This window comes from Etheostoma spectabile, unplaced genomic scaffold, assembly GCF_008692095.1.
Source record: "Etheostoma spectabile isolate EspeVRDwgs_2016 unplaced genomic scaffold, UIUC_Espe_1.0 scaffold00019188, whole genome shotgun sequence".
Taxonomy (NCBI): Eukaryota; Metazoa; Chordata; class Actinopteri; order Perciformes; family Percidae; genus Etheostoma; species Etheostoma spectabile.
Genome location: NW_022604731.1, coordinates 1 through 12,616, shown reverse-complemented (window position 1 = coordinate 12,616; position 12,616 = coordinate 1). Strand labels below are relative to the sequence as shown.

Here is a 12,616-nt window from a genome sequence, read left to right as displayed (position 1 = left end):
GTACTGAACTCAGCTTTTGAAAAATGCTCAGTAGAATGACAAGTAGCACTAACTCAATCCTTTTCTATTGTTAAGAAAAGGTAAAAGTGTTTATTCATAATCAATATATATTTAAGTTCAGACACTTTTTATTATTTTCATTTTGATCTACTTCTTAAAATAAGTTATCAACTTACTAAAACATGTATTCGTAACAAATTCAATTTTTTATGCTTAAAATGCTCAAGATTTTAAGCTTTAATTATTTTTTAGAGTGTAAGACTGTTATTCAACTGGCAGAATTCTAGAAATTTATTTGGAAAAACTCATTTAGAAATTATTTGTCCTGTATGATTTATTTTGTTCTGTTTGGGTTGGGCAGATTTCATCAGGTATTGTCTGTATCTTATTCTCTTGGTAAGAATTTTTCCATGATTCCCAAAGGTGCAATAGTAATTTGTAGTAGCACTAATATTAATCATAGCACGTTAAGGTATTACATTTTCAGGACGCAGAGCAGTCTTTTAGTTATGTCTTTATTTTTAGCTTTGCAGACTAAACTTTAACTGTGGTTCACCCGCAGGTAACCAGTGTCGTGAGGATATCGACATCCTCATAAACACAAGGGCTATGTTGCTTAAATATCTCATTTATGTAGGGAAGGTATTGTTAGAAGCCAATTTTGGACTCTCTCACGCTTTCATTATTTTCTATCTGTCTTTTATAGATACAGGAAGCAACAACAGTCCAAGATGCAAACAGTGCAATTGCAGAGGCAGCCGATAGTCTCAGCATTATAGGTGCCTTAAGACATGTGTCCAGCCTGCAGGAGAAGCTTACTTTAAACGAGATGTGGAAAGTTGAAAGGTTGATTTCTTTCACTTATACTGTGGCTTAAAACACATTTCACCGAGATTTGAACTCAGATCACTGGATTCAGAGCCCAGAGTGCTCACCATTACACCATGGAACCTTTAAAAGTGTTGCAAGTGTTTACTTGACATTTTCTTTTTTATAATATCCACATAATATTGAAATGATATGATATTGAAGACACACAACAATCACAATGAAGATGAAAAAGCAACAATTATTGGCCAACTTAAGTAATTTAGTTAGCTAAGCGTTCAGAGGATGTGGGAAAAGGCAAGTCAAGAACAGGTTTTCCAAAAGTAGAATGGGAGCCAGAGCGTTCCTCTCCTGTGGAACCAGGTTCCAGTTTGGGTTCAGGATGCAGACACCGTCTCCACATGTAAGAGTAGGCTTAAGACTTTCCTGTTTGATAAATCCTATAGGTAGGGCTGGCTTGGGTGAGTCCTGAACCATTCCTTAGTTGTGCTGCTATAGGCCTAGACTGCCGGGGGACTTCCCATGATGCACTAGGTACCTCTCTCCTCCTCCTTCTCTCCATCTGTATGCAACCTCATATGCCTTTGAGATACAAGAACTTCTTCACTTGCGTAAATGGCCTGTTTGTGCAAACAAAAGGTGGAAACAGATGATCTTAAGTGTAGGGTTTGGTGATTTTATTACCCCTAAAGTGTCTGCCGGTGCTTAGCCTTATTAGCACCACACTCAAACCATCTGAGCTAACCGGCCTGCTTTTTAAGTGTTTGAAAAAGAAAGATTTTCGGAAACAAACCAGGCAAAATCAAGCAAAATTGGGCCAGTTCTGGATGGGCTACCTGGTTGTGAATGGTTTGTAGGGACTGCATATGTTTTCAGCCTTGCAAAAAAGACATGGAAAGCATAGCTATAGAGTCCAAACCAAGACGCTACATGCTGCCATTCTGTTTCTGGAGGTAGACAGGAGCTTCTAACCACGAAGGGACTTGAACCCTCAATCTTCTGATCCAAAGTCAGACGCCTTGTCCATTAGGCCACATGGCTACAAAAAAAAGTAATATTTCCAAATCTGAATTGCCACGGTTTATCTGAAATTCAGGAGCGAGGTAACATTTGTAAAAAAGGCAGACTAATTAGGTGGCCAGTTAGTTTTTGTTGAAGGAAATAGATTGAATGCTAGGCACATCAGTCACCTGTGACTAATATTTGCACTTGCTGAGCAGACAACCTTACAACTGTATGGTTTTTGGCCTTGCTACAAAAGACATTAAAAACAGAGCTATAGAGATTGAGACTTGTTTTTTGCGTTAATGGCCGATTTGTGCAAACAAAAGGTAAATACAGATGATCTCGGGCGTAGGGTTTGGCGATTTTAGTACCCCTAAAGTGTCTGCCGGTGCTTAGCATTTTTAGCACCACACTCAAGCAATCTGAGCTAACCAGCCTGCTTTTTAACTGTTTAAAAAGAACAGATATCCAGAAACAATTAAGGCCAAATTGAGCAAAATTGGCCGAGTTCCGGATGAGCTGGATGAGTTGTACACTTTGGCAATTCTGAACACTTTCAGACACTGTTGTATCATGTAAGTAACATGCACAAGTCTTTAAAAAGAAATGTGGCTGTTTTTCATGCAGGTTTGCATCATAACAATGCGGGTGCTATCTCTAAATGAACAATGGGCAACCTACATCCGTCTTGTTAGCACCCAAATCTCTGTGCTGACCTCCCTGCTTGGATGGCAAGTCATCTGGTGGATTTTTCCCGTCAAGAGGAAGCGGATCAAGAGGGAGAGTTGTTTTATTGTACTCACCAGCAATAAAGTTTATTTGTCCACAAATTGCAATAGGTTATCAACGTTTTCAGTGAAAAAGAATACCACAGCTCAAGTCCCTGATAAGGCAACAGCTTGATTGTGTGATATGTATGAAGTGCTTGCTAACGTCATCTGTCAAGCAGGTTTGCAGGATGTTCACAGTCTGCTAGTGGCCATAATGAGTTGTGACTTTGAGCTTTTTAACCGTTTTGGTCAATTTAGCCAATTTTCAACCAGTTTGTGCAATAACATTTGGTGTTCTCAGGCATTGTGCATATTATGGTCTACCCTCCTGCTGTCCAGAAGACCGTGATCATTGCAACAGCTTAATGGTCTTCATTTACTTAAACTTCAATCTGTAGTTTAGGAGATTATTTTTTCCACAGCCAGTAGCTTTAGAAGCCTGGGTAGCTCAGTCGGTAGAGCATCAGACTTTTAATCTGAGGGTCCAGGGTTCAAGTCCCTGTTCAGGTGTAGAGTTGACATTCTTGAACACTTCAGATACTGCCATATTGTTTGTGTTCCATCCATAAGTCTTTAAAAAGAATTGTGGCTGTTTTTCAAGCAGGTTTGCATCATAACAATGTTGCTGGTAAGTCTAAATGTACAATAGGCAACCTACGTCCATCTTGCTAGCACCCAAATCTCTGTACTCATCTCCCTGCTTGGATAGGAGGTCATCTGGTGCATTTTTCTTGTCACGAGGGCTAAGTGCTGTGGTGTGGTGCATTCCCCAACCTGTGTCGTGTCTTCCCTTTCTTCTGTGTGTCTTGTCTGTCTTGCCGTGAGGGCGTTCCAGGGAATCTAGAGGCGTGGCTTTCCATCTACGTTCCGTCATCCACTCAGCTGTTCCTCATCACTCATCACCCACGGCAATACATAAACCCGGGCTGACCGCCTCTTCAACGCCAGATCATTACATGCACTATTGTGGTAACTGGGCTCCTAGTCATTTGCGCCTGTGTTGTTGTTTGTTGTTGTATTCTAGTACTAACTCTGCCTCTCCTTAGATCCATCCGTTGTCCCTCCGAGCTGCCTTCCTCCCTCACGCCGACCAGCCACCTGTCTACACCAGTGTTTGAACCCCTCCGTGCTCATTAAACGTGCCTTTTGTATCTCTATGGTTCTGGGTCTTACTAACCGTAACACTAAGAGTATAGAAGCGGAACAAGAGGGAGAGTTGTTTTTTTGCACCCACCAGCAATAAAGTTTACTTGTCTGAAGCTGTGTTGTTTGAATTAGGTTATCAATGTTTTGAGTGAAAAAGAATACCACAGCTCAAGTCCTCGGTAAGGCGACAGCTTTATTGTGGGATATGTATGAAGTGCTGATCTCTATGCTTTGATGGCAAGTCATCTGGTGGATTTTTCCTTCCATGGCAACAGTTAATCTTCTTCATTTACTTGAACCTCAATTTGTAGTTCAGGAGATTGTTTTTTCCACAGACCTCTGTTTTCAATGTTGGTGGTACGTCTAAATGAACAATGGGCTACCTACATCCATCTTGCTAGCACCCAAATCTCTGTGCTGATCTCCCTGCTTGGATGGCAAGTCATCTGGTGGATTTTTCCTGTCACGAGGGCTTTTGATCAAATTACGTATAGTGCTTCCGAATGAGGACACTAAGAGTATAGTAGCGGAACCAGAGGGAGAGTTGTTTTATTGTACCCACTAGCAGTAAAGTTTATTTGTCTATAGCCATAAAATTGCATTAGGTTATCAACGTTTTGAGCGAAAAAGAAAACCACAGCTCAAGTCCCTGGTAAGGCAACAGCTTGATTCTGGGATATGTATGAAGTGCTCGCTATCGTCATCTGTCATGCAGGTTTGCAGGATGTTCACAATCTGCAAGTGGCCATGATGAGTTGTGACTTTGAGCTTTTTAACCATTTTGGCCAATTTAGCCAATTTTCAACCAGTTTGTGCAATAACATTTGGTGTTCTCAGGCAATGTGCGAATTATGGTCTACCCTCCTGCTGTCCTGAAGACCGTGATCATGGCAACAGCTTTTTGGTCTTCATTTACTTGCACTTTAATTTGTAGTTCAGGAGATTTTTTTTCCCACAGTCCTCTGTTTTAGAAGCCTGGGTAGCTCAGTCGGTAGAGCATCAGACTTTTAATCTGAGGGTCCAGGGTTCAAGTCCCTGCTCAGGCGTAGAGTTGCACATTCTGCTAGATGAGTTGTCCACTTGACATGCCCGTAAGGAAATGGACCAATTCAGATACAATCATATCATGTGTGTTCCATCCACAAGTCTTTACAAAGAATTGTGACTGTTTTTCAAGCAGGTTTGTATCATAACAATGTTGCTGGTAAGTCTAAATGAACAATGGGCAACCTACATCCATCTTGCTAGCACCTAAATCTCTGTACTCATCTCCCTGCTTGGATAGTATGTCCAAGGACATACCACATATGTTCTATAACCCTTTTCATTGGTTTGCTACCACTCTTAAATAATTCCTTTCATTGTATCAATCTCAGAAATAACCAAAGAATGACAAATTCCATTGTGCTAGTGCGAGTATTCAACCACCTGTCACTGTATTTTTAGCAGCAGTAGTGTTTTTTTGTTTTTTAAAACACCTACCCGATGTGAGGGTTGAACTCACAACCTTCAGATTATAAGACTGACGCGCTGCCTACTGCGCCAACGAGGCTATGAAAGGCATTGCAATGGTTCGCAAAATTTCAGAAAAACTAACAATTTGGTCGTCAATCTTAATAAAAACAATGTATGTGGAAACCTATGTTCTCACACAAAGGCTAAGATCAACACTAGATGCTTTGTCATGACCCCATGAAAAGGCCAGGACAAAAGACTGTGTGCAAAGGTTGTATACATGTATGCATGGTGTATGCATGGATGAGTGTGAGGTATGGTGTCAGTGATTTTTGCTGGACAGTGTAAAACTAACAAAGATGAGGGGGAGAGGTGCTGGACTGAGAGCACCTCTAGGGCAATCACAGATGCACAACCAATAATAAAACACTAGTGAGTAAATAAGTGCAGAAAATGAAGACCATTGTTCAGAAAGCTTAATGAAGCTTCATTTGACCATAACTATTAACCACCTGAACCTGGTAAAAGGTATGAGGTAGTCCTGCATAGCTAGCCAGTGATTTACCTCCTGTAGATGGTGGTCGGCATGCCAACGAGGCTTGGAAATTTGCAGTTGGTGATTCAGAGGAGATGTAACAGTTTAAAGTGTAAAGTAACTTAATTTTCTAAATTGTCCACCTACAGTGCCAACGAGAGCTCTTCTCTAATATTACTGGGTACGCAATAGCTATTCAACTTAAGAAGGTTTTGTTGATCTCAGAAACAACGATAGACAGCACCATCTTATCACAACGCCCATGTTTGTGTTCCTTCAAAGTTTGCAAAAACATTCATCTGAACTCGCAAATCAATTGATGAGATTTTGGAGGTCAAAGGTTCAAGGTCAAGGTGACTCTGCCCTCATGTCTGTCCATCCGATTCTTGTGAATGCAATATCCCTGAACGCCTAGAGGGAAGACCTTTAAATTTGGCATACATAACCACTAGGAGTCGCGGATGAACTGATTTCGATTTTGGAGGTCAAAGGTCAAGGTTACTGTTTCATTTCATTTCTCCTGACCTGGTGAGCTTTGGAGATGTAAATTTGTGGTTTCAAGTCCCATCTGGGGTGAATTTCAGCAGATTGGCACAATGGAAGCGTCCTGGGCCTCTGACCTAGAGGTTGATGGATTGAAACCATCCTCTGCTAACGCTGATTTTCATGGTAAGGTGAATCATGATATAAATGCTGGAAAAGTTGTTGACAGCCCATAAAAAGTGGCAAGTCATGTTCTGGCAGATTAAAAAATTGACATCCACTACCCTGTCAGGATCCTGTAGTAATGTGGTTGGACTGTTTAAAGGTTTTGATCATATCCATCGGTTGCATGGATGGGACATCAATACCCCGGTTCTATCACCTGATCGCTGTCTTGTCTTTGTCGCTCAACGACTATTTGGGCTCACACCTTAGCACACCTGAAGCATCTCAGCCTAAAATCACGCTGCACCTCAAAGGACTCTCAAGCACTCCCAGCTGTGCTTTTGCAGAAGAGTGCCTTGTTTTCTTTTAATTTGGGAAAAGGCTTTAGCTTATGACAAGGTAAACAGATTGCACCATTGTGCTACTCATTAGTGGGTCCACTTCAGTTATGTATTGAAGCACATCCTTAGAGCTAATGGCCCTCATTTATTAACCTAACGTACGACAGGCTTCACGTGAGATTCATGAAACGTTCGTATCACACCAATCAGAGCGTAAGAATGATCGTACATTGATAAATGCAGCGGCTAGAAACGATTGTAATTTAAATATCACGCCCCAATATATTCTCAGTTTTGAGGCCTCGCCTCTATTATTTATGACATGGCCAGACATAATCCGGCTAAGAAGCGGCACTTTTCAGAGGTGGGGATTTAAAGCCTGACATCCCAGGTGCTCTGGTGCAGCCAGATACCACCAGGCCCAGGGGAATATGCTGCCTAAGAAAAATTCAATCCTACCCGATGAGAAGAATAAACATTGTGAAAATAACGAAAATATGAATACATTAAACATATACGGGCATTGAACATACTGCTGCAGTCTCAGTCTTTGGATGGTATAGGTAGCGCCCCGTCAGACATGTCATGATATAGCAGGTTCTCATGACTGAGAACCTACTATATCATGACATGTTTAATTTACTATATAATAATTTTTGACACAGGTCCTACTGAAGATCTGTTGGATCAGTCAGGATGGCCGAGCGGCCCAAGGCGCTGCGTTCAGGTCGTAGTCTGCACTGGAGGTGTGTGTTCAAATCCCACTTCTGACAACTAGTATTTTCATTTGGAACTAATGTCTAAGAGTTGATATTGGGAATAAAGAACTTAGCAGTTCTTTGTATTTAAGAGGACATGTGCATGAGAAACGCAATTCCAAGTGCAGCGTTTTGTGAGCGTCTTTATTGTCAACACATGTAAAGTTCCTTAGGGACCCGTAGTGGATGAAATGGTAAAACATTTGGCCCTGGATGCATAGAATTCCTGCCATATTGAGCGACAAAGTTTAAGTGTCCTGAAAAAAGGGTCTTGAACTCTATCTCGCCGACCTCTTTTTTTTTACTGTTTCTTGTTATGTCACGGCAAGAAGTATTATGCTTTTGAGTCGTTTTGTCCATCTCTACATCAGAATCAGAAATTAAAAAACATCAGACATATGCAGTCTCTGTGGCGCAATAGGTCAGCGCAGTCGGCTGTTAACCGAAAGGATGGTGGTTCAAGTCCACCCAGGGACGCTTCTTGCTTAAATAATCTGGAGTGAGCCAACTCTGGGATTTATCCTTCTTCAGGAGACCATAGAGCAGCCTGAAGATAACCAAAGCCTTATGTCTATCAGAAGATACAGTTCTGGAAACCATGTACATAGTCATCTTTACAGTCATCAGAGATGGGACAAGTAACGAAGTACAAATGCTTTGTTAACAAAATAACGAAGTACAAACACTTCATTACTGTACTCAAGTAGATTTTGCGGATATTTTACTTTACTCTTTATTTTTTGGGCGACTTTTTACTTTTACTCCTTACATTTTACCACAATATCGGTACTTTCTACTCCCTACATTTTACAAAATTGGCTTGTTACTTTAGTTTTGTGCTAAAGGTTGTCTATCAGGTGTGATTTGGAGTCCATGTCGGAGAATAGCGCGGACACGCGCCTCACACCACGAGCAGGCGCGCACGGCACACGGAGACAAAAGTGAGAGAAAAGAAAATGAGACGAGCTGTCTGGAGGATAACCAGTTGAGATCGTGTGCGTCTGAGAGAACTGTAAGTCATAGAACTGATGTTGTCAGTTCATGTAGCTGTTGTTGTATTGGTCTGTAGTTCTGGTACTTAAAAGTTAGCTTGTTTACGTTCTTCTACTGTTGGCTAGGTTACACCTGGCTGTTGATTCGATATAATGGCGATTGTTGAACGTCCTTGCTCATTAAGATAATGTAATTAGTAGTTGGTTTATTGTTATTATTACTAGCATATATGATTCCTATACATTGTGTATGGTAGCCTTTACAATGTTGTTTATTTCATTTATTACCACACACACATTCATAGCAGAGCTGCCCCCCCCCCATGTTTATACTGATGATTGATTGTAATAAATCAACAGAGAGAAGTTGTCTCCGTCTGTGTTTTAAACAGACACACCTGGGCCGAAGTTGGAAACCACAATTAGCTTTAATCCAGTTCTAATCTAGTCCTCACTAAATTTCAAATAATTTCCCTGGAGTACATTATTTAAAAAAAAAATGTAATCTAATTAATTGGAACATACACAGACTTCTCACAAAATCACACTTGAATTCATATCTTGCTACTCGGTCAGAATCTTATTAACCTGGAGTCCCAGTCTCTGTCAATATAAATAGGCTTATGTTTATATACAGTCCCTGACACAAAGTCTTGTCGTTATCTATTTTGTAGGAAACAACTATTACCTGACTTTTAATTAATCAGTTGGTGTAAGAAATAGCTCATATGAAAAGCTAAAACCCTCCAAATGATGTTCAATGCACTGAAATAAATTAGTTTCACTGAAACAAGCTTTATTATTTAAACAAGACAGAAAGGTCAAATTTTGGCAAGACAAAAGTTTTGTCGCCTATACAGAAATTGAACAAATTTACTGCAAATACTAAAATATGTCAGCAAATTAAATAGTGGTGCTGTGAGATTCAAATTTAATATCTGTATGACTTCCATGAGCTGAAGGACTGCATCCATGCGGTTGGCAAGGATTCATACAATGTATTGATGAAGTCATCAGGATAGCTAGGAAAGCAGTCTTGCATGCCTCCCAAGTTCATCAATATTCTTTGGTTTGGTCTTCCATGCTTCCTCTTTCATCCTACCCACATATGCTCCATGATGTTCATGTCTGGTGAGAGATGATCTGGATGGATCATATCTTGATCTTCTCGCCTTGAGGAACTTGAAGTGGAGATGGAAGTATGCGATGGAGCACCATCCTGCTGGAGAATTTGGCCTCTTTTTGGTTGGGAATATAAGAGGTAGCTAAGATTTCTTGGTATTTGAGACTATTGATGTTGCCTTTCACCCTGCAGATCTCTCGCACACCCCCATACTGGATGTAACCCAGACCATGATTTTTCCGCCAGCAAACTTCACTGTTTTCTGGGTGAATCTTGGATCCATGCGGGCTCCAGTAGGTCTCCTGCAATATTTGCGACACAACTGTGGTGTAATTCAACAGAAGATTCATCTGAAAAATCCACTTTCTTCCACTTCTCCAGCGTCCATCCTTTTAGCAGGCTGTGGCCTTGGCAAATAGCACACGGTTTTTCAATTGTCTTTTGTTTAGTGCTGGCTTCTGGGCACTGATTCGACCAAGGAGGCCATTTCGAGACAGAATCCAACAAACTGTTCTGGTTGACACAGGGACTTCCGGGGACCAGGTCTTGTGGAGCTCTGCTGCAGTGGAAACGGGCTGGCCTTGGATTTTCGAGCCAACAAACGGTCCTCTCGAGCAGTTGTCTTGCGGGGTCTGCCTGACCTGGGCTTGTCAAAAACATCTCCAGTGTCTTCAAATGTTTTTTTAATCCTCTGTACTTGACGCTGAGACACATGAAGGTGTCTGCACATCAGCAGTGGATCTGGTCTTCAGCCTCTTGATAATCCAAACTTTAGTCTCAGGGTGAATCTTAGGCATGTTTGCAGAGGTCTAGTTGCAGTTGATGTGTATATGCATTAATCTAAAGGAAGTTGTGTACATGCAATAATTAAAAAGAAAGTTGATTTGTATTTGCATTGATCTAAAAGAAAGTTACCTTGCAACTGCCTCCGGAGTCTCCGGGTTAGCATATCCCGGAAAGACTCCTTCAGTCGGGACGGCTTCCCTGACCACCGGTGTCCACCAGGGTGTTCGTGGGTTACCCCCCTTGAGGCACCTAAGAAAGTCCATGAATAGCACAGAAGTCCAACAACAGACAACCACTCTATAATTTAGATCAGGGAGGCCGTTTTCTCAATCACGCCTCTCCAAGTATCCATCATCACCCACGTGTGCGTGTTGAAGTCCCCCAGCAGAACTATGGAGTCCCTACTGGAGCCCATACAGGACCCATTCAAGGTCTCCAAGAAGGCATGCATGCAGGAATGCACAAACAACAGTCAGAGTTTTCCCCCATCACCCGAAGGTGTAGGGAGGCGCCCCTCGTCCACCGGGGTAAACTCCAACGTAGCGGCGCTCAGCCGGGGGGCTTGTGAGTATCCCCACACCCGCCCGGCGCCTCAAACCATGGGCAACTCCGGAGTAGGACAGAGTCCAACCCCTATCCAGGAGTACGGTTCCAGAACCGAGACTGTGCGTAGAGGTGAGCCCCACCAGATCTAACTGGTAGCGCTCAACTCCCGCACAAGTTCCGGCTCTTCCCCCACAGAGAGGTGACATTCCACGTCCCCAGAGCCAGCCTCTGCCGCCGGGTCTGGTCTTTCGAAGCCCTGACCTTCGCTGCCCACCCTTACGGCAACGCATCCGACCCCATTGGTTCCTCCCACAGGTGGTGGGCCCATGGGCTGGAGGAGAGGTGCCACGTAGCTTTTTCGGACTGTGCCCGGCGGCTCCGTGGCAAACCCGGCCACCCAGGCGCTCGCTTACGAGCCCGCCGTCTAGGCCTGGCTCCAGACGGGGTCCCGGGTTCCACCAGACCAATAGGTTTTTGAACCATTCTTTGTCTGGCCCCTCCCGAGACCACTTTGCCATGGGAGACCCTACCAGAGCACAAAGCTCCAGACAACACAGCCCTCAGGTTCATAGGGACACACAAACCTCTCCAGCACGATAAGGTAATGGTTCCCGGAGAGGCTGAATGAGATGAATTTTGATGATGATAGAAGGAATGGGGATTATATAATGAAAAGAAAGTTGATGTGTATATGCATAAATCAAAAAGAAGGGTGATGTGTCTATGCATAAATCTAAAAGTAATTGATGTGTATATCCATAAATCTTAAAGAAAGTTGATGTGTATATAGGGATGAGCGAATACTCGGCTGAACGAGTATCCGGTACGGATATAAAGCACTTTTGCCGAGTAGAAGTTAATACGAGTAATACGAGTCAATATCCGTGCTCGGATTGAATAAGTCTCCACTGACTGGTCTCCATTCTGTGATAGGCTAGTAAACTGTAGTCACAGGCCTCTCCCCTACACTATTCTGTGATAGGCTAGTCCAGCGCCCCTCCCTACACTATTCTGTGATAGGCTAGTCCCAGCGTCCTCCCTACACTATTCTGTGATAGGCTAGTCCCAGCGTCCCACCCTACACACACAAAGATTCCCCTGTTGTTGTGTCCCACCGGCCTGCTCACACACGCTCAGGACACAGAGAAGGAACGTCACTCTTCTCAGGTCGGCGCTTTTCTGTTAACATTTAGGGTTTCTTCAGCTTCAGGTTTGTTTATACTCGGTTCAAACTAGTACCTAGCAACCAGGAGATTTTGGTAAACGTAGGGTTTGTTCAGACATAGTGCTTGGTAGAATGCATCTCTGCCGTCGGAGTTTTTTTTTTTTTTTTTTTTAAACTGCCTGCTGGCTCTAACCAGTTTTTTGGAGTGTCTGAAACTTTCTTGCTGTGTTTTATAAAAAAAATAAGGCAGTTGCGGTATAAATGAATATATTATAAATTAAGATACACACACAAACACATTCAAACCCCCGCCCCTCTCTCCTCTCTCTCTCTCTCTCTCTCTCTCTATCTCTCTCTCTCTGTATCTCTTACTCACTCATAGACACACCACTCACAAAACCTGGAAAAATGAAAAAGAACCCCCCCAAAAAAATGATTAAGAGTTAAAAAAGAAAGTATATTATTGAGTATGAAACTCTTGTTCATTACAATTTACTTTATAATTGCAACCACATTGT

General features: G+C 42.4%; 5 non-coding genes across 5 annotated transcripts; 3 read left to right on the top strand and 2 right to left on the bottom strand.

The window, feature by feature from the left end:
• Positions 1-1,796: 1,796 nt before the first annotated feature.
• Positions 1,797-1,869, bottom strand: trnaq-uug (transfer RNA glutamine (anticodon UUG)). The gene has a single exon. It is a non-coding gene; the product is annotated as a tRNA-Gln (tRNA).
• Positions 1,870-3,040: 1,171 nt separating this feature from the next.
• Positions 3,041-3,113, top strand: trnak-uuu (transfer RNA lysine (anticodon UUU)). Its single transcript has one exon. It is a non-coding gene; the product is annotated as a tRNA-Lys (tRNA).
• Positions 3,114-4,722: 1,609 nt separating this feature from the next.
• trnak-uuu (transfer RNA lysine (anticodon UUU)) lies at positions 4,723-4,795 on the top strand. Its single transcript has one exon. It is a non-coding gene; the product is annotated as a tRNA-Lys (tRNA).
• A 433-nt stretch (positions 4,796-5,228) lies between these two features.
• trnai-uau (transfer RNA isoleucine (anticodon UAU)) lies at positions 5,229-5,301 on the bottom strand. Its single transcript has one exon. It is a non-coding gene; the product is annotated as a tRNA-Ile (tRNA).
• A 2,588-nt stretch (positions 5,302-7,889) lies between these two features.
• trnan-guu (transfer RNA asparagine (anticodon GUU)) lies at positions 7,890-7,963 on the top strand. Its single transcript has one exon. It is a non-coding gene; the product is annotated as a tRNA-Asn (tRNA).
• Positions 7,964-12,616: the final 4,653 nt, after the last annotated feature.